This window comes from Athene noctua, unplaced genomic scaffold, assembly GCF_965140245.1.
Source record: "Athene noctua unplaced genomic scaffold, bAthNoc1.hap1.1 HAP1_HAP1_scaffold_31, whole genome shotgun sequence".
Classification (NCBI taxonomy): domain Eukaryota; kingdom Metazoa; phylum Chordata; class Aves; order Strigiformes; family Strigidae; genus Athene; species Athene noctua.
Window position 1 is genome coordinate 2,483,921 of NW_027437536.1, and position 23,941 is coordinate 2,507,861.

At 46.8% G+C, this 23,941-nt stretch overlaps 1 long non-coding RNA gene across 2 annotated transcripts; it reads left to right on the plus strand.

Moving 5' to 3' along the window:
* The first annotated feature begins 586 nt into the window (after positions 1-586).
* Positions 587-19,771, plus strand: LOC141974131 (uncharacterized). 2 transcript variants are annotated; one of them, XR_012635692.1, is made up of 3 exons: positions 587-680; positions 1,257-1,713; positions 19,617-19,771. It is a non-coding gene; the product is annotated as an uncharacterized LOC141974131 (long non-coding RNA). The 2 variants fall into 2 exon arrangements; XR_012635693.1 differs by lacking the exon at positions 19,617-19,771 and adding an exon at positions 9,606-9,653.
* The last annotated feature ends 4,170 nt before the right edge of the window (positions 19,772-23,941 follow it).

The window sequence follows — 23,941 nt, forward strand, 5'->3', positions numbered from 1 at the left end:
TGCCTTCTGACTGTGCATAGCACAGCCTTTGCTGCTTCGGGAACCGCCACAGGAAAATACCTGATTAAGATACAAAGTAGATGCGACTTGGTTGTTTTTCAGATAATTTTTGCTTTCAGAAATGAGAAGGGCTGATGCTGACCTCAGCGTAGCAAAGGCAGGTCCCGCGCAGGCGGAGTGCTCCTGTGCTGTATGTACATGGGTGTATAATGCAGCCCACATGAGCTGGGCTGATGGCAGCTTCAGTTTCACTGCTGTCAGAGCTTTGCAGCTCCCTGAGTGAGTTGGCTGCTCTGAATGAATGTTAGCGTAATGTATGCAGCCGATAAGCGATGTGAGTGCTTGAGTGACTGGCGAAGCGCTTTAACGTACCATTTTCAGCTCGATGTTACGTGACATCAGCAGAAGGCCACGTGCCAGTCCTCAGGCTTGATATTAAAGTCAATCTGCTCTTTGGATTTCAGAGGCCAGAGGAAACACAGTGCTGCCTGACACAAGCCCACAGACCAGCCCCAACCCAGCCGGTCCCATCCTGCGTTCCCTGCTGGGCCTCAGGTCAGTGTCTTCCTTATCGACGAATCAAGACGTGCGATTCGATGAAAAGAAAAAACTGCGACTGATCGTCTTTGACCTGCGTAATGCCGAAAATGTGATTCTGTTTGGCTGCAGAAAGGGAGCATGTATGTATCATGTGTATGGTTTTGAAGGTATTTGTTTGGAGAGATGAGCTTTTGGTCTGTTTTCCTAAAACAAAACCTACGCAGTTTTGCATATTTATTTGCAAAACTATTTGAATTTCTTACAGAAGTTATTTTTTCAATACATGTCATAATTTAATATTAAAAAGCTTGTGCATTTTTAATGCAGCCTTCTTGGCTCTGACAGCTCTGCCTGTCGCACACAGCTACTGCGTTAGTAAAGGCACTTCATTATCTTTTGTGCCAGGTATTTATTTTCTTTTGAACAAAATGGGGGCATAACAGTATGTCACTGTATAACATTTTAAAAGATTTCCCACATCACTGAACACTTTTATCCAAGTTCAGCCACGCTCTAAGAAGATACTCAATGTTTTTCCGCTTTGCAGGTCCATACAGTTTCTGGTAATTGTCACTGCAGCATTTTCAGCTTTTACCAGTCCCTATACAACGGGAAAAATCGGGGATATGCGGGCATTTAGGTACTTGCAGGCTGATTTGAGTCGGGCCTTCCTGTGTTCAGAATTACTTACCTTCAGCGCATGATGGATTTTCCAGTCTAGGTTCCAGTGGGATTGCTGCCGCGCTACATGACTGCGACGCTTACAGCTTCGGCCGGCCAAGCCTGTCAGAACTGTCTGCGTCGGTGAGAACCTACGCTTTCAGATCTGGGAAGCAGTGCGTGTCTAGGCTGGAACACAAGGGGATCCCGAGCCAGGAGACTTACCAAGGGTGTGGTACTGAGCCATGCACAGTAAAACAGGCTCGCTGTCTGAGTTTTGTTACAGCCGTCCCTGACAGCCCAACAGTTAGCCTCAGAGCAGCGGGCGTGATGCCAGGAGGCACTCCAGCCCTGAATCAGCCGCTCCTTAGTCCCTTCAACATGGCTGGGCAGCTGGGGGGCAACAAGGACTCGGCCGAACTCTCCCTACAGCGAATCTCACCAGCATCCCAGGGCTGGTACCACCAGCTGCAGCAGGAGGCATCATGACTTTGCCGCTGCCAAAGCTGCAAGGTAAGTCACGTTTAGAATTTTTCTCATAGGTTCTTTTGCCTGTTTGTTCCACCTCATCTCTCTTTTAAACCGCGTGATCTCTTTTCCAATGAAATGTTGCTCTTGCTGCATACTGGAAGTTAATACTTGGATCGTTTCTAAATACTTGGTACTGAAGGGATATTCGCATTTTTATAGAAACAGGTTGGAGCTTGCATCTTAGATTCTGTGGGTCAGTAATGTAAAGTACTTGAATGACTCAGTAGGCTTTTCTAAAAGTAGGCAACTAAACCCACAGTATTGCATCAAAATCACTTTCAAAAATCTCTTTTACTATAAAATCAGAGTTTTCTCAGCTGCCATCAGTGCCCCAGACGTGCATGCTTGTTCTTGCTGTGGAAGGTCTGCTTTATCAGTCAGGTTGTGCCATCCTCATCCGAGCTGTTGAGGGAGTTACATGACTCCAGAGTCACAGGCAAAAAGTTCATCTCTGTATGGATCCTCGCCGTTGTCTCAGCTGTACCATGCTTGCAAGAGTTCTACCCTGAGATCTCTGCTGCGTCCTCCCTGGGGTCTCAAATCAGACTGCAAAGCAGTTCTGCGAGACACCTTACCCCTGTTCTTCCCCAGTATTCTCTGCCGTTCTGGGTCTCACCCTGTTAGAAACAGTACTCAATCGAAACACAGAGGATATAAAATGCAGATGTATTTTTTACTCCTCAGAATTACATTGATTGCTTCTCAGAAAGCCGCTGCTGCTGAACAGAACTCAGCCAAGTACAGCAAGATATTAGCCAGCAGGTTACAATTGAATTGTACAGCTTTAATGGAAAAGGATGCGGAGGGACTGCCCGGTATGAAAGTGATAAAGGGGTGAGCAGGAAGTATCAAAGCTTCAGCTTTTTCCATTTCTTTCTTTGTTTCTTTTTATTTCTTGCAGATGGAAATGGTAGGAAAAGTTTTCCTCAGGTGGAATATTAATTTTAAAAAATAAATTCTCTGCACTGTGCCTGAAGTACTGTTTAGTTATTAAACTCTGGTGACTACTGGTTACCAGGTGAATTGTGTGAAGCACCAAATCCTACAGGTTGTCAAGCAGAAAAAAGAGGAGGCAGCTCGTGTGTCAAGCAAACTCCCTTACAAACCGCGTGCATAGTACTCTCACCTGCTGGAGCAGCGACTTGCCTTTACCTTGTGCCTGCTTTAAAGTTTAGTGTCAACACACCTCTCTTCTCACAGTTGTAAACGGGTTTCGCTTTAGTGTTTAAAATACCGTCTCTCTCAGAGCATTAGGCTGCACCGAAGATCCTGTCCTTCCTAAATCACACATGAAAAGGACACACCGATGCACAAATTTTGCTGCGTTAAAATTTGAGAGTGCATGTAAAGCAGGGAGCTGGAGATTAAAAAAATAATGCGGGAACAGGAGCGAGGAAAAGCAGATATAACAAAGTGAAGGGCAAGTGGCTTTTTAGGGTGGGTGGGGGATGAAATCTTAATGAAGAAACAGGCATTGCAAAAATGCATCCTTCCACTGTGGAGTGCTCCAGGTTATAGTGGCTGGGCACGTAGTATTCTGCAGGAACATAAACTCGTGCCGTTCTTACATCATTTCTTCACCCCACGGTGCGGAGCTGGAGGGTAGGGATTAAGCTGGGAAACCTTTGCTCTTCATTTAGCCAGGGGCGTCTAATTGCGAGCTAAAAGGTGCAGCTCTGCTGCCAAACAACTTCTGCAAGCAGTGACCTTACCAGGTGAGAAGTTTCCCGCTATAACCGTTGCTGGCAGATAGAAGCATGGGATCAAACAGGGCCTTGCTGGAGCATCCGGGGCAGTTCCCTACCTGTGGATGCCACCACACCTTCCATAACGTAGCGAAACCAGGCGATACTCCTCAACTTTCATCTCTCTTAAACCTCACCAGGCCTGGTCGGCCGAGAGGAGTGGGGGACGTGTTTCCATGCTGTTCTCTGACCTATCTCACTCCTCCTGTTGTCACGCCTGCTGTCCCTGGGTTGCCAGCGCAGCCAAGCCAGGTGTCCACAGCGTCTGTGAGCTGGAGCTTCTCCTGCTGTCTTTTACTTCTTCTCTCATCAGTAAACTGCTAAACCTTTTCATCACAAACTACCTCAGTTAGGTCACTCAGAAGACAACACCCTGAAGAGTTTTTGATTAACGTACGAATTCAGAAAAGTCCTGATCTAACAGAGTACTTGAATTCATACTAAACGCTGATCAAGGGAATAATCCCACTAAATCTTCTGTGATCCATATATGCGTTTAACTGATTTTCTTCTCAGGGGCTTTCAGACCTCAGGGTGATTGGATAAAACAATTACACCTCTTGCTTGTGGAAAGAGAAAAGAGCCTTCAGTGACAGGAATCACAGGAATCATAGAGGAGATATGTTAAGCATTTAAAATGAGAAAATGAGTCTCTTTAGGAATTCAAGGCACAGGTAAAATGGAGTGACTAATGATACGGAAGTTACCCAGTACAACTTATTCAGTGAAATTACCGATTCTTCAGTTGTCAGTTACCTAGAAATAAGATTTTTTTTTCCCCAAATACATTTGTGTTAAAGTGTTCAGTTGCTGTATGGTCATGATGCCCCACTAAGTCAATGTGAATGTGTAAATTCCTGCTGTGACATTTGCACAAAAATGTGTTTTCCCTGGCTCCTATTAAGCAAATTTCATATGCACAAGGAATGTGCAAAGAATAGACACTTGGAGGACGCACCCTTCTCTCTTCCCTTGCACTTAATCAATTAGTAAGACTTGAGTGATCTGGGTCATGTCCTTAGGAAGGGTTACCATTCCTTTGTGTTCCAAGAGAAAACCACAACCCTTCCTTTTCCGACCACACCAGCTGGCTCTGTTGGAGTATTTGTCCTTCAAGGTTTGGTGCTGCGGTTCTCAAGTGCCCAGAACCCGTGAAAACAATCTGAGATTAAACAGCAGAAATTCCTGGTGTGAGGAAGCGCAGCCTGCCTGTAAAAGGAGGTAAATGGCCACAGGGTCCCTCCTGCCTCTTACTGATTCAGCAGATGCTTATGCATATGTCGGCTCAAGCACTGGGGTGTCCTGTTAAATATAAAAAATGGCCATTGTAATGATCCCGTCAGCTAATGGGGAAGCTGAGGCACAGAGTGGCGAAGTGACTGCCCTGTGTTTCTCAGCAGGACGATAGCAACACCAGCCTTAGAAATCATGTTTCCCAGGTCCCGTCTGCCAAGGGTCCGTTTACAGATTTGTAGGGGAGAGCACGAGAGCGCTGCGTTTAAATTAACGTCAGAAGAGAACGCGTCAGAGAATACGTTGCAGGGTATTTTCCGGGCATTCCCACAAAACTTTTCTTACAGATTGATTTCAAGGCTGAATCCTGCTGGTCTCGCAGGCATATCTCACTGGCTTTAGGGTGGCTGCTTCTGTAAGTAAAATCAGCAATACTGAGTCATGTACTTTAGCCCAAGCAAAGGTTCTGTTAGAATAGGAGAAAAAGAATGGTTCAGAGAAAGCACAGCCGACGGCTGAAGTGTAAATGCTTTTCCTCCTTTTCTGTCTTCTTTCCCTAGAGCAGTACATGGTTGCAGTAGGGGGTGGGGATTAAGCAATCCTGTCCACTTTCTGCACATCTAAAGCAGTTTGTATTTTTGACGGAATTTTTGGTTTCGGAACAAAGGCCATGAAAGATTTTTAGTTCTACATGCGGTTACATTTCAAAAGTGTACCTGCTTTTAGAGGCGGGGTAAGGAGAGAAGGGAGGAGTACAAACTACTTGGGTCTCGTGCCAGACTTTAAGGTAAAATTAACTCCTTAAAAAAGATTTTTAAAGAGAAGACAACCTTTTTCTAATGTGCATTAAGAATGTTGGAGAGCTTACTGAAGCATGTGCTTTGAGCTTTCAGGAGCAATCTGTGGTCAGGGGTTTGAAATGAAAATTGATCTGTGATTTACATGGTCAGTGGAAAGAAAATTAACCTATGGAAGGTTGTAATGAAATATTAGACAAGTAAAAAAGTAGATGGGGATCTAGTGGAACTAAAAAGTCCCATCTGGAGGAATTGTGTGACATTTTTACATTGATCTGTGTTCTGCGTGAGTTGTAATGTTAGTGGCAATTTTATGGGACTGAACTGAAATGAAAAGGGTGTTGCCACAGACTGCCGACAATATCGGCTTGTGTTCAGTGGAGATCCTGCATCCTTTTCCCCATTTTCCTATAATGTGGCTCATTGCACTTTTTTTCAGCCGCTGTCGTTGAATTGATTCAGCGTTTTACTTGAGGTTATTCAAGAAGAACATCCAGTGCTCACAGATACAGTCTAGCAGCACATTTCAAAGCAACACTGCTGCTTCCACTGACCCCGGCACAGCTGAGGCACTGTCCAGGGGACCCTTTGCAATATCTGCTGAAAGGGCAGGTTACCACTCGGAAACACAGTTTATTGACAGAGTTTGAAAAATACGTTCTCTTCTGATTTGTGACTCATCAGCACAGTAGGAGTGAAGAATCAAAGCTTCTCCAGAACACATCTATCTGTTCCTCTGACCCTTTGAACTCTGCTGTTCAGTGCAGGACATCCCCGATTGCTCTTGCTGTCAGCTTCATGGAGAATGAAGGGAGAGAAATACTTCAGAGTGACATGATGCCACGCTCCCCGCACTCTTCTCCTGCTTTTGTACTAGACAATCTTTCGCCTGTTTCAATAATCCAGACTTTACTGCTCTTGGAAAGAGGAGCTCTTGTCCTACCTTCTGACATAACCCTCCTTCTGTAGTCTCCCCGTATGACACCTCCTGATTTATCGTCGTTTACGCCCTTTGAAATGTAGGGCTCTGATTTGGCAGAAGATTAATATTCTTTGGAATCAGTAGGCTCTATTAGAGCCTTTGGGGAAACTCGTCCCATCATGGATTTAAAACACCTCCAGTTTTCAAAATCTAGAGAAGAATCTTCCCATCAAAGGCTTGCTTCCTTCTGTTATTAAATGAATTCGCAGTAGGTCCTATCAAAGCCTTGTTTGTTGTGGACACCTTATCCCCCTGCTCACAGGAGAGGTGTGTTAGATTTCCCGAGCAGGTGGAAGTACGTTTATGCTATTTCTTTTTCTCCGTTCCTTTAGGAAAGACGTAGGTCTGATTCAAATACATGCCAGGCATTCTAGTTTCTTTGAACTGCACAGGACTTCAACTCGGCTCAGCACCATGCAGGATTTGGACACTGCTGAGCAAACACAGACCGTAGCCTTGTACCTCTTCGCAGTGTTACTTTTTTCTAATGAAAACTGGAGAATCGGTTTTCAAATTATACCATGTGCATATCACCATTAGCTGAAAGAGGCTTACACATCACATTGTACAACTAATATATGCAGTGTATTAGTTTGAAGCAGGGCGTTGTTGAAGAATATAGCTTGAAAGAAACCATGTTATTTCTCAGGAAATTAGTTTTGTAAGGATATTTGGAAGAGGAGAAATATCCCAAATCTATCCCAAACAGGATAGATGTTTTTCAGCAGAATGCTGTGGCTGATGGCTGTAGGAGCAGCCTCTCTAATCACAGGCTACTGTAAAGGTCAGAATTAGGCATTGGCTTTCCGTCCTGTGCATCTGAAACAATATACCCTAGCGAACGTAATCGGGAAACGGTGGTAACTGAGCCTATTGAACCCTCAGCATTGCAGAAAGACGAGTTTTGAGAGAAGATGCTGAGTGGATCCTGCAGCTGGTAACTGTCATCCTGGGAATAATGACACTAATTACTAGATGCTCGCCCCAGACCCTTGGCCTGTGACTTTGACGGAGTCAATGACTGCTGCTCTGGAGAGCGTAGTGCTGGTAGATTTGCAGTAGGTGTCAGCAGAGCAAAAAGGCCCCAGGGAAGAGACTTGGCTCTGATGATCTTCAGGGTCCCCACTTTTACAGACCACAAGGACCTCACTGAACCATCAGATAACGTCTGCACAGACCACAGAGCAGTTGAGGATTTTCTAACAGAGAGATCCATTTCATCATAAAGTTTCTGATTTGTAAAGTTAAGATTACGACCATGTAAGCTCAGACTCATAGCACTTGCAACCAGCAGGTTTTACTTTTGAGGCTGTGCTTTAAATGAACCACAAGCCCCATTTTTTTCTATCGTCCTTCCTCCTGACCCGAGTTACGTGGACTCTATTTCTCCGGGAGTTAATTTAAAATGCGACCAAATCTTTATTGACATCATTTCATTTTTGTAGGCCTTTAAATACTGGGAAGTTTATTTTACGTAGGAGAGTGGGTCTAGTTCCTTGGACTGTTATTTTCTCTGTCTCTCTTTCTTCCCACCCTGCCCACAATAGATAAGTATATCAATCTGGTAATAGCCATAAATTCAGGGCATATAATCTAGCTGTCTTCTAAGGGTGAATATCAGGGATAACCCTGTATCCTTAAAATCAATAGTTGACTGGTGGCAACAGAAGAATTCCAGTAAAATCAAGATTCTATTCATCAGGCACAGAGGAAAATGTAAGGAGAGCTGTATTTCTCTTGCTCCTGCAGTTTGTGAAGGAAAGGATTGTTGATATACTTTGGAATATTAGTTCAGAACCTTTGATCAGATGGAGTGAAAAAACATTTGAGTGCTGCCCCATGCTGGAGCCTGTTTTGTCTCAACAGCCAACAAGGTAATACTGTAACACCGCAAATCCAGGTTACTTACCCTCCTGTGCGACTAGCTGACGGTTCCTCATATTGTCTTCAGGGAGACAGGAGAGACTGTCGAGGCAGAGCTTCTCTTAACTGCATTTGCTGCTTCTGATGGTTTCCCACGGCACTGCGAGGGGACAGGAGAGATCCTTAAGGCCTGGGTGAGTTGTCCCGGTCTGAGCTGTCAAGCTGCCAGCTGACAGAGGTCCTAGCCACCTTTAGTTAGATAGAAGAGAAGAACTGCTTCTAGAAAAATCCTTGGAAGTTTGAAAGAATTGGAAAAACCAGTGCTTAAACATTGCTTTGAATGTAGAACCTGGAGTACAACCCTAGTATCTGTACAGCACTTAGAAGCAGGAATAAACATGGCGCTTGTATGAGCAGTTCATTTCTTTTCTGCAGCCTGCAACAGAGAACTTAGTTTGTAAACTTGCTCTCTGTTTCAGCACTTATTTCTCACAGGCTTGTGCTGGTTTGCTTTGCTTTGTTTTGTTTACTGATTGTGCCCATAAAGGCGAGGGTACGCAGTGCACTTAGTTCCCACAGCAAGGTAAGAATGCTGAAGTTCCTAAGGAAGAAAGCAGAATGAATTTTAGAAGCCACACAGGTACTAAATGGTTCCCTTGGAGACCACAGTGTCATGTAGACTAAGAGGAAGATGTGCCCAGGCGTCTGAAACCAGATACAACAGGTGAATCATTGCTGTCTCCCTTAGTGAAGGTCCTGTGATTCCCCACGTGAAAATCTCTGGAAGAGTGTGTTTTATAATGGTAAGTGCAGTGTTTGTCTCAGAAGGAACAAACTATTAGAAAGGTACTGAAGTAGCAGGTCACCATTTCAGTGTGGCCTCTCGGCTCTGAATTTGAAACTATTGGCTGTGACTGGCTTATTGGAGAAAGAAGTCTGCAAGGCTCATTTAAAATCTTAACATTATTTTTTCCCGTTTAAAACTCAGTGACAAAGAGGCTGAAACTCAAGTCAGGTTCAGGACTTAAAAATTCTCCTCTAGAATTTTCAATGTAGATTCGTTTACAGTTGCCAGGAGACTGTAGGGGCAGACACTCAGAAGTTTCTGGTACAGAGCTGGATGACTTGCTGAGCTTCAGCAGAATTGCTGAAATCAAGGGGTCCTTTTAGGTCTGAGTAGTTTATGCTCATCTCTATAAGCAGATTACATCTGCTACGTTAGCTGCTGTTTATGATTACGCTCTATTCCTTCAGCTCGCAGATGAAAAACTGACTGGATAAATGGCTCCTTCTCGATTTGACGTACTTCTCCAGGGTTTTAATTATGGCCTTTGGAGGTGGAATCCCTTTTATACAAGAACAGATTCACAATCAAAAAATATCAATTGGGTTTCTTCATGACAAAGTGCTTCAGGTCAGTGCAAGGAGACAAGTATTTGCTGTGTTTAATTTTCAGAAAGCAATGTGATGACAAGGGACTAATATAAAAGTTCCGGTGGTGCATGTAGTTTGCCAGAACCAACTCGAGTGGAGGACGTGTGTCCTGCTTTAGAATGGTTTGAAATGTCAACAACCGCGCCTTTCCCCTGTAAAACAGACAGGGGCTCAGCACAGGGGGATCAACCTCCAACGGGAATCATTTATTCTCATGTTGCACATGCCTCCCCTTCCTTGCCTTACCAGCTGCTTTGATATGCTGTTAAAGTGGTAGAAGATGCTCATTCACTTTGCTTTGTTCACGCTGCTGTTAAAAGCACCGTGTATTTAATGAGAGTACAGAAGACAGGAAAAGATTCCTTTGCGTTATGGAGGAAAGGCTGTCACGATACTTTAGTCAGTGATGTTCTCGTGTTCTCCTGAAAGGTATTCAAGGCTGGTTAGCAGAACAGCCTTGTTCTACTACTACTACCTTTTTTTGTGGTGGGTTTGTAGATTGAAAGATAGCCTTTGAAGAAAATCTGTGTGTAGCTACATTTAAAAACAAAATTTAAAAAATGGACAAAAGTAAGCACCTGTGACTTTATTGTGTAGAAATAATGATTTCCATGCCCATGATTTGTATCATCCTGCCATCTAAACGTGCTCTACAACCATTAATTAAGATTTCCCCATATCTGTTAAGTAAAGTTCTCTCCATTTCATTGCTGAGGGAATTAAGATGCTGAGAAGTCAGGGAGCAATAGAACCCAACATCTGCCTTCAAACCTCTTCCTGTGCAGTGATCCCTTTCCTTTCTGCACAGTATTTTCTTCCCTTCCATGCTCAGAGTCTAAAAACACCGGCAGGAAGGAAGCATCCCTGGAAAGAATTGGGGACTCCAAGATCAACGTTGTTTCTTCCGGAAAAATAAACCTCAGACCTCTCATTCCCTGTTCTGTATTCCTCAGCAACGCCTTGATTTTAGTGGCTGTCCCCCTGATTTATGTTTCTGGAGACAGGTGTTTTGTGTTGAGGCCCTAGATTTGCAGTACCCCAAATTCAGAAAAGAGTTCTGAGGCGAGGAGGAGGACAGAAAGGGCTCTGCTACGCTTTTACTGCAGAGTTCCTTGGGAAAAGCAGAGCAGCAGGATGCAGTCCAAAGAGAAGTACTGGGGGGAAGCATCTTCAGTTAGAGGTAGTCATGCTCTCTTGTGCTTTCCTGGGAGGCTGAGAGGACAGAGGGGAGAAGCACGGTGCACTGAGGGTCCTAACTTCATATGGTTCGATACACTCGATGGCAGTTTGTCTCCGGGGTGTTGGTTTGGGTTTAGGGTACAAGATTTCCCTGTGAATCCTGAAGGTAGCTATCAAGTACCCAGAGACCTGCAATATCTCTTCAGTGCTGTGTTTCCACAGAGCAGGGGGCAGAGCTTGCCCTCAAGTTGTTCTTACTGTGGGTAGACTTCCTAGATAGAGGTATCCCCGCAAAAATTATGATCATTTTTGTACGGTTGCTTGTTTATAATTTGGTTTTCTATCGGTGCCTGAGGAGCAGAGTGAGATCCCATTGTGCTGTGCACTTAGAAAATCCTGAGCTAGAGCAGCTTCCAAAGCGGCACGTAAGGCAGGAGACCCCGGGTTAATATGGTCAGATAGGGAAGACAAAGAAACAGGAAAGCAGTAGCGGTCAGTAGGGTCTTAATGGACACTGTCTGACCTTGACGGGTAAATGAGAGAGAATGGGGGAAGAGGAAGGTGTGGGCAAAACAGATCCTTGAAAATGAAAAGAAGCAACTTGTATTCAAGGTGATGAAGAAAAGGTAAGCTAACAAACGATGTGAAAAGACAGCTCAGATAGCAGCCTTGGAGGACCAGCAGCACTCTACGTGGGTAAAAGGGACCGATTTCTTTTCTTGTGAGGAAAGAAAGGATATTGTCAAAAGACAAGAGTTTTGGCTGTGCAAGTAGATCGGGAGAACCTGAGAGTAGGCTAGGTGTAAAGAGAGTGTGCGATTTAGGAGCTGACAGGCAGATTCGTTTGCTGTCAGCACACAGACGGAATTGAATTGGTGTCCTTGAGATGACTCGGATAAAGGGTTAGGAGGACCAGGACGAGGATCTGAAGGAACTGCTACAGAAAGCTGGAATGAGGGATGAGAAGGATCTTCCGCAAGGCATGCCAGTGGAGCCAGGTGCAAATCTGCTCGCCTGGGAGGCGGCCGAACTCTCTCCACATCTCTGGCAGCTCAGTCGGGGACAGAGATGGAGTGATCACCTCGGGCCCTCCCTCCTGTTCCCGTGCTGGGCCCGTCCCCATCCGCCCCTTTGCGAGCTGACTTTCTGGTGTATTTGGTTTCTGTATCGGGGCGACTGATCCCGGCCCTGGCTGTCTCTCTGGCTCAGCTGCTGTGCTGGTGGAGGCGACCGAGCCTGGCTCTGCCTGTGCCCCCGGCCCAGCTGCTGTCCCAGTAAGTTCACTCTCAGACCCTGCAGCCCTTCCTCCCCCTTGAGGGCAGTGAGTGGCCTTCAAAAGGACACGGCAGGCATGGGCAAGTCCCCAGCGCGTCGCAGCGAGCTGTGTCTCCCAGGTTTTGCCAGGTTGCTGACACACCTTTTCTAAGCACTCCGCCAGTTTATCGGGGCTCTGCATTTGTTCGGGGGGGAAATTCCAAAGCCTTGGGGGTGCCCACTGACTCAGGTGCTTGCCCATCTCTTCCCACAGCCCTTGCCACTCACTGTTACCTGACCTCGGGGCAGGTTTCCGGGCACTGCTATTGTTGGAGAAATACCGCCTGGCCAAAACCCAAATCAGGCAGCCACTCAGAGAGCATTGTGCCGCAACCACACTGGCCTGGATGCTCCCAGGACAGTTAAAGCTCTCCCCAGCCGAGAGGATCTCTTCCCCTGGCTCACCCACAGAGGGGGTGAGACCCCTCACAAAAGCCCAGGCAGCAAACAGGTACCGCCCCCCCCAGCGATACCAGCACATTATAAGCTGTCAGGAGCCAGTAGAGCAAAAAAAGACCCTTGACACATTTTCCACCACCACCAACCACCAGCACTGGGAACACGCAGTGGATATGAGGATTAATCCAGCCCCACCAAGCAAGCAAGTGGGCCAGCACTGCAAATATTTTCTTATCAAACAATACAAAGAAACCCAGAAAGATTGCACCTAACAGATTGCTCCAACACACCCTGGTCAGGGTCTTGGCGCATGGACCTGACCTCAGCAGGGTCTGAATAACCCGGCTAGTGCCCTCTCCCCACTGCTGGGAAACCACCCTAGCCTAGCCGAGCCAGGACAAGGTACAAATCCTTCACACCCCAACATCGGGCAGTGATCCCTTGGGCCAGCTGAACAGCCAAAACCAGCTGCTCCACGTTGTCTCATTAGATCTGCCACCCTACACTTTGCAGTGGCCAAAGACAAAACAGGCCGTTGCTTGGCAGCAGCCTGGGGCTGCTTGGCACCGCAGCAGAAGCATGCTCCTAGCTTGGGCCGTGGCCAGCCCCAGGCACAGAGAGAAGGAGGAAGAGGAGGAGGAGGACCACAGGCAGCGCCAAGCTTCATTATTGCAGCAAGATGCACAGGCTGTAGGTTAGCTTTCTAAGCCGGTAACAAAGCCTGCAGAGATGGAGAGGGACACACACCTTATCTGAGTCTCTCAGGAGCACGGTGAGGTCTGGAGAGCCATCAGTGAAGGGAATCATGTCGTTTTCACACCACTGCTGAGGCTGGCAGTGGGCTCCCATCTCTGGGTGCTTCTGAAAACAGAGAGCTGGCGAGGCGGCCTTCCAGTGCTTGGCAGAATAGCAAAGGACTCTGAGTGCCATCAGTGAAAGATCAGCTACAGGCACCCCAACTCCAGCTCAGACACCTACCGTGATTAAGTTCCAGGGTGATGACACATTTCCCTTTATTGCGACTCTTTCAAACTGCCTTTCTGCCAGCCAACCCTTGTCAAGGATGGAGGCACTTTCAGGGGAAGGCCCTATTACTGTATGGGTTGTCTTTCTCTCCCAGCGTGTATTACAAGTGCAGAACCACAGTAAACAGGGCTGGCTACCAACCTTCCCCTTTAAGATGATAAGGCACCAGTAGCTGATAGAGCATAGCTTTAGTAGTGTCCTGTTTAGCTGTGTTGGAGGAGACAATATTCATCCCTTCAGAATAATGTCTCATAACTTCCATTGCAGGTCCCTGTGGTCCCTCACATGGAAGCCACAAAAACGCACACCCTGCTAAATAATTGATTTCTTCCTTTAAAGAAAGTGGAGTGCCAGGTTTTTTCTTCCCTGCCTTGGCATTGTCTCTACTTTCCTGAGGCCGTTGTTAATGATCATGAGACCGCTCCCAACTTCGGGACGTTCTGGACAGCACCCACTTGCACTAGAACAAAGAGCGCAAACATTTGAATTTGGATTCCTCAAATTTATCTTCTTCCCCTGAGACTTTTACCTGGCTATTGGGCCCCATTGTGGCAAATGCCGCAGCATCTCTGACACGGGAGAGCAGACTGCTCTGTGCGGTAGAGCTGGCACAGTCAGGGTGGTGAGGCTGGATGCCAGCCAGTTCCACCAGGAACACTGTGCTTGGTTCCGTGCCCTTGCCTAGACAGGGAAGACTTAAATTCTCAAATCCACCCATTGCTTGCCCAGTTAGTTCCCTTCTTCCAGTGAAGGTGCTGTAAGTAAGTGTGGTGTACTCAACTTCACTGCCTGCTCAGCCTTCCTCAGCCACCCCCGGACACAAGAGATCTTGGTTCGCTGTGCCCATCTAAGGCTTCACTTCAGACCTGAAGGCTGAAGCACTTGCCAAGGCCTTCCTTCTGCAGGCTTCAGGAGCAGCACTTTGACTGAACCGAGCTGAACAAAATATGCACGGAAGCCTTTAACTCTCAGCCGTGCTTTGGGAAACATCTCTTGAAAAATGTGTACCAGAACTGGCTGGGCCAAACTGCAGAATGCCCACACTGCAGCCGGAAACTCCTGAGAAGATAACACCAGCCTCCTAGTCCTTTGCCAAATCACCGGCGGCTGTGCTTGTGGAGGACATGTTTGTACGAGAAATTATGAAAAGTGCACAATGTGGTCTGAAAGAAATAAGCCCTCAAGGGTGCAGCTCTTGTTTTGGGAGAGAAGCTAAAAAAGAGTGGTAGTCTGTAGCATGTATCCTTACTTTTACGGTGTACCTTGGAATATGTGGAGGTTTTGGAAGCTGCTCATTCTTATATGAAGATAGATTCAAAACTTACCCTTCTTAAGTTGTTTATTATTCTTTCCAGTGCTGGGCGGAAAAAAAACAAAGGGAAAGAACATGAAATACCGTCATGTCTAAGCTGGAATCCTCACAGCCAAGGCACACTGGGGACACTCCAGATGGTGTCAAGTATTAAGAAGCAAGGAGGGGTTTCCCCCTTACTGTTTTAAGGTCTTTTTTTCCCCTCACAATACAGAACTAATTCTTACACCTAACCTCAGAGGATTTGAGGCTGAAACAGCACAGTCCAAGCACCTCAGCAGCACTGAATGAAAACGTGCATAGCCCTTACAGGTACGGAGAGTAACAGCACTCCTTCAGAGAGCCCCTCAGCCGTGCACGATGAACCCATATCCAAACGCACGCGTTCTGTGTGGAGAGGAGGGACCTACAGGGAGTAAACGCACTCTCAGGGTAGAGTAATACAACCCTCTTCTCTGCCACTCCCTGCTCCTGGCATCAGGGTGAATGTCATTCTGCTCCCCCATGATTGAGAGGCGGGGAGACAAAACCCCCCCACAAAACAATGGAGGAAAAAAAGGTAGCAGCTGAAGGGTTTCAGAGGGAACACCCTGATATAAAAAGCTATATAAAAGGGGAGAGGGGAGAGGAAAGAGAATCTGAAGATGGCAATTGAGTATCAGCCAGGAGCAGCCCATTTCAAGGAGGGGCAGAGGCACCCCTTCCCTGCTTTCCCAGCCCAGTGGAACATGCAGAGAGAACAGAAACACACGGTCTTACCAGGGCGATGCACATCCAGATGATTAGCCTAGTAACTTCCTAATCCTCGCTGTCTGCTGTTCACAGTAAGAAGCAAAGGGTTGCTCTGGACTCTAGAGTCATATTTGCCCTGCTTGCAGAGTCTCTTTGCATGTGGTAATGCCCGCTGGAGCAACAGCGCCCTGGAACGGGAGAGTTACAGCATCTCCATTCCACACAACCCTCAGTCATACACTTAAATTCAAGTATGTACTTAACAGCACGAATTAAAAGTCATCTCAGCACTTGCCATGAGTGGCAGCAGCACGGAGAGATTCAGCAGTAAAGAGCACACCACCAAACTGGGCAAGAAAAATGTCTTCAGTAGTGAAGGAAAACAAGTAATGCCACTAATGTGAAAATGGGGAAGGAGGGTAGGTCACACCAAGGGTCCGTGACGGTCCGGCAGGAACGCTAAGGCAGATGCTGCACGGAGCTGAAGGGCTGCGCCAATCCTGCTCACAGTGCCAGGACTGCCAGAGCAGAGGGTTACATCACTGACCATAAACCTGGAAGCAAGGGAATTGTTCCCCTGGAGCTTTTTCCCCAAGCCCTCTCTCTCCAGCCTTTGCTTAAGATTCCATCAGTAGCCGTCATCAGCTTGTCAGTGTATGACCTGCCACCCTCTTTGCCAGGATGCTGAGGTCATCAGGGCTCCATTCTTAGCTGCTCGCAGCTCTCTTTCCTACCCCAGGCCTCCCACTGATAGCATTGCTGGTTGTCCCACTGGTTCTCTCCCCTCGCCCTGGGATTTCTGTCCCTTTCTTGCCATCGTGAGAGGGATTCTGTCAGTCCTTATAATTAACAACCCCAACGCTCTCGACCATAACAGACTCTTGCTTTCACCATCCTAATGTTCCCCTCCAGCACGTTCAGTGCACTCCAAAAGCCAGCTTTTGCCTCCACAGAACAGTGCCCTGTTTAGACGGCCCAGCTGATTCCTACTGGCTGCCTTAATTTTCCTGTTTTATCTGAAGCACACACTCTCCTTGTAAACTTTCTCTGATCAGAACCCTGTTGAGTTTCACAGGCTTCCAAACGTTACCTCAGTGTTCACAAAACGCTCTACGGTTCAATTACAAATGTGCTCCAGGAGCTGTATCATTCTATAGCACATTGATACAGGCACAGGCTACCAAGAAACCCAGCACTAAATCATTTAACATGAGTCCAAAGACAACTGCAAATTGCTATAAGTGGTTAGTCAAAATAGATCCTGAAACAGGAGGAAGGGAAAGAATGTTACAGTGGTCCCTTGCTGAACTCTCAAGCAAAGGAGAGAACTGAAGTTTAACTGTGAAGACAGTATGTGACATTCCTGTTTGTTGATTTTCTTTTAGGACAGTGAGGAGAGAAAGCTGAGGTTTCTTACCCTTTAATTGCGAATCACGACATCTCACTGCCTGAAGAGGAAAGCAAAGCCATCATTCTTTTTCTGACCGTGCCTAACAAAATCCTCAGACAATGGTGCAGCAGCCCATAAAGGTTTCTCCCAGGGTCTGTCATGCTTAATACCTTCCATTAACTGAAGAAAGCAGTTTTTAACTTCCAAATTGAAAATTTCAGTTTAACTTCCAAGAAGTTAACTGTAGCTTTGTTCGGATAAAAGACATCTCCCTTTTCTTCTCTTCAGAAGTCTACTGACTTTATGATCCATTTTCCCCCAGAAAGCTTTCAGAGGAAGTCATTCCAGATAAAACCAAATACAACACTGAGTTTATTTTAAAAGATAGGAAAATTAAACAAAAGCAGGGTTTTGGTCCAAGTTGAGCTAAGTGTGATTTTATCTTTTTACATGGTACATATCCTGCACAAAAGCCATGAGACATGAAAAACCAGAGGGTGGGAAAAATTTTAACTTAACTGTAACCCCATTATAATTAATCTGTGCTAGATAATTTTCCAACAGGGCAGCATAACACTTGCAAGAGCTTCCATACAACCAGCAGCTAGATCTGTTGCTTTTTATTACTTTCCTTCACGCCTCTAGTATGAGAGTGGCTATCCTGACTGATGGGCTGAATCTCTCACCCAGTATCTCCCTTAGAAGCAGGTATTCCAGGCTGCAGTCAGGATGAAGTCATCCAGGATTTCTGATGTCACGAATGGAGATGAAACAATCCCACGTGATCTCTCTGAGGAAATAATTGATGCTCTTTGCAAGCACTGTACTCCTTGGCCACAACACCGGTGAGACACACTCTTGAACTTCTGCCTTTATCAGTGAATCACCTTGTGTCAAAGTGAACTTTCCAAATACCACTTTTTGAAAGCCTCGAGGGCAACTATGACATGATCTTAGAACTTTTAGTCCCATCTCCCCACGTTGACCTTTCTACCTGCTTCATGTTTTACCTTCTTCAGCCACAGCAGAGGTGATGTAGGAGCCCAGAGCTGGACCACTGGCCACACACGTTGCTGCCTGCAGCTCTGTGGGCACGAGGGTACAGTCCCTCTGTGGCACCAATGCACCCGGAGAATTGTCTGAGGTGGTTACTGCATTCCCCTCCTGACGGGCTCACGCTGAGTTTGGTTTCTTCAGCCACCTTTCTCTCTGCTCTGTTTAAATAGAGCCTTCTCCAGGCTGCGCGTTAATGGAACATAACATCTCAGTGCAGTATTTCATCCTCCAAAGGAAAGAGAGGCCGCTTCCACAGAGGTCTAAAATCTTATTTTTAGCAAATTAGGAAAGTGTCCACTGTTTTCAGGGGCACTACTCACGACTGTAACAATATATTACTCAGCGCTGGTGCCTACTTGATCTAGAAATAAAAATGAAGAATACTGGACCATTAGAGGTCCTTATACTATTTGATTATCAAATACTAAGGCAGTTAATTTTTCAAAAGTACTATCGATGGCAATATCCATCTACCTCAGGCAGCTCCGGCCTCATCTCTGCAGTTTACCAGCCCAGCCGGCCTCAGCTGGGGGCAGGTGGAGATGGTTTCACTTGTGGGAATCATTAAAAACTTACAGCAGCTCCCCAAACCTAACCCTGTTCCATCAACCTGGGATTACTAGAGTGAAATATATTAATTTAATTGATTGAAACCTCCTGGACAAATGCTTTCCTTTTATATATGACATGTTCTCAGCTGAAAGAAAGGCCTCTTTCTCCCAGGTTAAAGAAACAGAAAATGGTGTTGTGGCCCTTCCTGACTAATAAAGCAGAGAGCGCTTGCCTTCAGCATTCCCGTATTTGTCAGTGAAGCTGCAGTGACACAGTCTAAACGGTGGGAGGGAGGATTTGGGGACGAGCCCCTTGGCAGGTGATTTGTTTCATGATCTGGTCTGTGCCCGAACTCTCCATCTTTTGGAAGCAAGCAAGCAATTGGGGCATTGGGAGTGAAGCAGACGGCTTTCCTCTGACTTAGCTTATTTTGCAGCTGTTTGCCTTCTTTTGTGCCTTATTCTCTTCTCAGTTTATTCCGTGAGAGAAGTTAGAAATATTAATGCTGGAGGAGTCACTGCCCTGTAGATGTGGCTGTGTCGGTGGCTGACTAATTTCCTTTTGGCATCTTTATCTAAGCACTCAACTGCTGTGTACAACAAATTAAAACTGAAGGATCAGACTTCCTTGGCCGAGATTTTAACGCTGACATTTCAAAAGCAGGCTGCTTGTCCGAAATCCTGTCAGAGCTCTTCCACGAGAGAAGCTCTGGGCTAACTTTCTGCCGTGTCAGGGGCAGACTAGAAGTATGTTGTTGTCTGGAGAAAATGCCTGACCCAAGGGAGTAAACCTGTTTGTTCTGAACATAGTTATAGGGAGTGTGAGTGACAGTAAATGGTTTGCATGTTAGAATTGTTTTTCTTATTCCTAGCTGACCTCTTGGGACTTCTGAACTGGCGATGGAACACAAACCTGTTGCAGCAGAATTTGAAGCAGCTGATGAAAGTTGATGGTGCTGAAGGGGTTAAGTAACAAGTTCATTTCTTTAAAAATAAATTTGGTATCATAATTTTGCTGAATCCCGTATTTTGTGTTATTCATACCTTTATTGTTCCCCACGCATCTGCCTCAGCCTCACTGCACGCACGTGCAGATTAAATTGTAGGCAGAGATCTCAGCCTTCGGGATGCTAATGCCTTTCTCCCTGCCCGCAAAGAACGTTTCGCCTGAGTAGTGGTAAAACACATGGAAACTGCCCATTTCTGGAGACTAGGGTGTTTGGGGTTTTTGCCCTTCAGTGAATTTTTATATACAAATACATAAAGGCAAAAGCTCTTTTTCTTTGAAGATTAGAACATTGTTATGTGGTGATTTTAAATGTATTTTTAATACATGGATGTGGAATGCAATCCTGCTCTGTGCTGCTGATACTTTTTAAAGAAAATTACTTCTGAAAATTCTTAGCTGAGTCAAGTTATTTGCACTTCTCCCAAAAAAAAAAGTAGAAGCAGTTCCTCTCAGAATAAAGTGACTGTTTTGCTGACGGTGTTTTCTAAATTGCTGTCCTAGAATAAATTTTTAGTCACAGAAACTCCTTGAACCTTTAGATCTGAGGAGTGTGCTGGTTTTTCTCTCGGCAGATCCCTTTTCTTACCCATTCCTCTCTTAGGAAACCTGTCTGGAAATGAACCACCAGCAACAAGGAGCCCTGGGCGCGTGGGCACTGCAGTGGAGCCCTCACTGATGTTCAGAGGAACCCCCGTTAGAAATGACACCTCTGTGGCACTTGGTCTTACTTATTCTGGCCTTCTCGCCGTGTCCGAAGGGTTGTTTTCCCCCCAACTAATGTTTTGATACAGGCCATCGCTGCATTTGTTTCTGCAGCATGAACCCCCTGTGAGCTGTGAAGTCGTTCTAAGCACACCGATGAATTTATCGTAAAGGTTGCAAGGGCTGACTGCTCTAGAGAGAGGGTGGTTGGGATGGGTTAAGGAATAAGTTGCAATTATTCTGTGGAACCTAGGAATTCCGTCCTCTGTGTTAGGTGTGCAGAGAACTGTGACCATCGATTACTGCTTATTTTATTTAAGGCAAAGCTTTGACTTTTCTGGACCTTATTATTCTCACTGGGTGAGTTTATTTCGTGTCACACTTAACTGCCTGTTGGTATCCTTGACTCACTGCGCACTGACTTAGCAGTTCACTGGCTCGTACTGGCAGCTGGTTCAGCTAACAAGTGCCAGTAGAAGGTTCTTTTCATACGCCTGTCCTTTGCCTGTGGTATAATGCCTTTGTACATAGACAGGATGTTCACAAAGGGGGAACAAACACCCGTTTGTGTCCGTGCACAGCTGTGAGGATGGGTGTGTGTGGTGGGGACAGGGAGAAGCGGGGGGTGAGATGCTCAGCATTGAAGAGTGCTTTGAGTCAGCTCGCAGGCTGACATGTGCTTGCCGAAGTCACCCCGGCCCTTGACTGCGCGTGAATGACGTCCCAGGAAAAAACCTCCAGCAATCCCGTGACAGTCGGTGTAACGTGAGTGTACAAGGAAGTTTAACTCGGCAACAGGGAAAAAGACATCCCCAGTGCCCCCCTTATGCTCAGGGTGGTGTCCCCCAATGGCCCCCCCAAGTTCTTCCAGTGCCCCCAGTCCCAGCCCTGCCACCACACGGCCCGGTGCTCCCAGTACCCCCGGTCTGACGGCCTGGTTCAGCTTCACTGGCGCTCCCAGTGCCCCCAGTGTGCTTCAACAGCTCCCGCTGTCCCCCACCCCGTGCCTCCCAGTACTCCCAGTAACCCCCCCACAGACACACCCTGCAGCCAGCTCTGCCCGGTTTCACCAGTATTCCTCTAAATCCTCCCAGCATCCCCCATAAACCCAGCACAGTGCCCCCTATATCGCCCCCTAACCTCAGCCCAGTGCGCCCAGTTACCCCCCAGTCCATCGCTAATTACCACAGACCAGGGAAGAGCTAATTAGCGCGGGCGGGGAGCACCCCAAAAGCGAGGGGAGAGCCCCATGTCACCTAACGCCCGCACCCCCACCCCCCCCGAGAGCCGTTTTTGGAGGGTTTCTCCCCATCTCGGCTTCCGGGGGGGCAGGATCGGGCCCGAACCCCCCAAGTCCCGGGGGGGGGTGTCCCCTAAGTCGGAGGATGGGGGGCGACGCCCTCCCCATTTAATGCCTTAAAAATTATTAATAAAATTGCTAACAAGGCAGGAGGGCAGTTCTGCCAGCCACACAAACCCCTCCAGTTTTGGTTAAAAAAAGAAAAACCTCCAATTTTGGTAAAAGCCCCCCAAAACCCCCTCCAGTTTTGTTAGGAAAAAACTCGCAAACCTTGCCATATTTGGTAAAAGTCCCCCACAACCTTCCAATTCTGGTAAAAAAATAAAACCCTCTAACAATGTCCAGTTTTGGTTAAACACACACAGTCCCCTCTCCAACTTTGGTAAAAAAAACCCCAAACCTCCAATTTTGGTAACACACACCCCTCCCCTAAACCCCTTCAAATTTTGGTAGAAAATCCTGACCCAAAAACCCTCCAGTTTTGGTAAAAAAAAAACAACAAAAAAACCCATCCAATTTGGTAAAAGAACTCCTACAACCCTCCAATTTTGATAAAAGAGAAAACCACAATGAAACCTTTCAAATTTTGTAGGAAAAAAAAAAAAAAAGCCCCAAACAACAGTTTTTTGAAAAATCAAACCCCTTCGACTTTGCTACACCCCACCCCACCCCCACCCCCCAATTTTGGTAAAAAAAAAACCAACAACTCCTCCAATTTTGGTAAAAACCTGCAGGGAAAGAGGTGGCTGCCCCCGGGCCCAGTTCGGCGCCGACTTCGTTAGCAGCGCCGCGTTTTTAATTGGGGGGCGGTGCGGGGGGTGAGGGCGGTTCCCATGGGGGAGCCCCCCGCCGGGATCTCACCGTTTCCCAACCTTCACAAAAACCCCCAAATAATTGGAAAATTCCCATTTTTTATTCTACTCGTAAAGCAGCCGGAGGCCCCGCTGTACAGAACGCTCCCCGCAGCCCCCACCCCCAAAGCCCCGCACCCCGTCACCGCCGCGGAACGATCAGACGCTGTCGATGTCCCACAGGCAGGTTTAACTCAATTTTTATTTTTTTTTCCCTCTGTGTGTGTGTGTTCGTTTCGTTGGGGATTTTTGCCATTTTCCAAGCGCTTTTCTGGCCAAATCGCGGCAGTGGCGGCTGCGGGGAGGGGCTGGGGATGTTGTATTTCCTCCCCCCCCGCTGCCCACAGCCTTTAGTTTTGGATTTGAAATATAAAACGCGGCGGGTTGATGTTTTTAATTAATATGAATATAACAGGAGGTGTGACCGTCAGAGCTTCACAGCTTTGCTGACAAAGGTATCACGAGAGTCAGTTGCTGAAGCTGCAGTTGTACAAAACCAGTCGTGACACAGGGTTTGATTTTCAGTTTGTGAAGATGATGGAATATTTGACAGTGACTGGCCACGGAGCAGCTCTCGGTGTCTTGCCCCACAGCGGGGTGAGCAGCTCCAAGTGTTCAGAGATGAAGAGAGAGAGGAGGGCACCCCGGAGTGAAACTTCCAGCAATCCTGGGACAGAAGTTCTGACCCAACAGATGAAAAGAAACACTTGCCATGAAGTTCTGACATTCAGTGACTCGAGACAATCACTGTAAGAATAAGAAAAAATGGAATTTCGCCCTTTTGTCGCTCACCCTGCAGGCAATACAACGCTCTGCTTTCCCAGGCGCATCTCCCAGATTTCTGGAGACTTTGGCCATTTAGCCCAGAGGAACTCTTTTGTGTTTTCTGTGAAACAGACCCCGTTGTATAGAACGAGCCCAGCAAGTACCAGATTACAGATCACTGGGTGATGTTGCCCACAGAAAATGTTGAGACCTCCCCGGGAAGGGTTAAGCCACCAACAGCAGGCCTCAGCGTGGTTTCCTCGTTTTACCACTTTATCTCAAAATTTTGGCATTCTTAATAAGACCTGTGGCCAGCTCAGGTTTTTCCAGTGATTTTTGTTTGGCCTTTCGTGAGGGACAAGGAGGGATTTGCTGTCACTGGATTCCAGCTGCCCTTCTGAGCCGAAGCCTCGCAGGCAGCGCAGGACCCGTCGCTAAAACAGTTTGCTTGGAGTTCGTGGCCGAAATCTGCTAAAGCCGTGCCTTGGCCAAATTCTGCAGGGTGCCGGGATAAAGTTGCTGCTGGGGGAACCGAGCTGCTGACGCGCAGCCTCAGTTTATCGCCTTGTG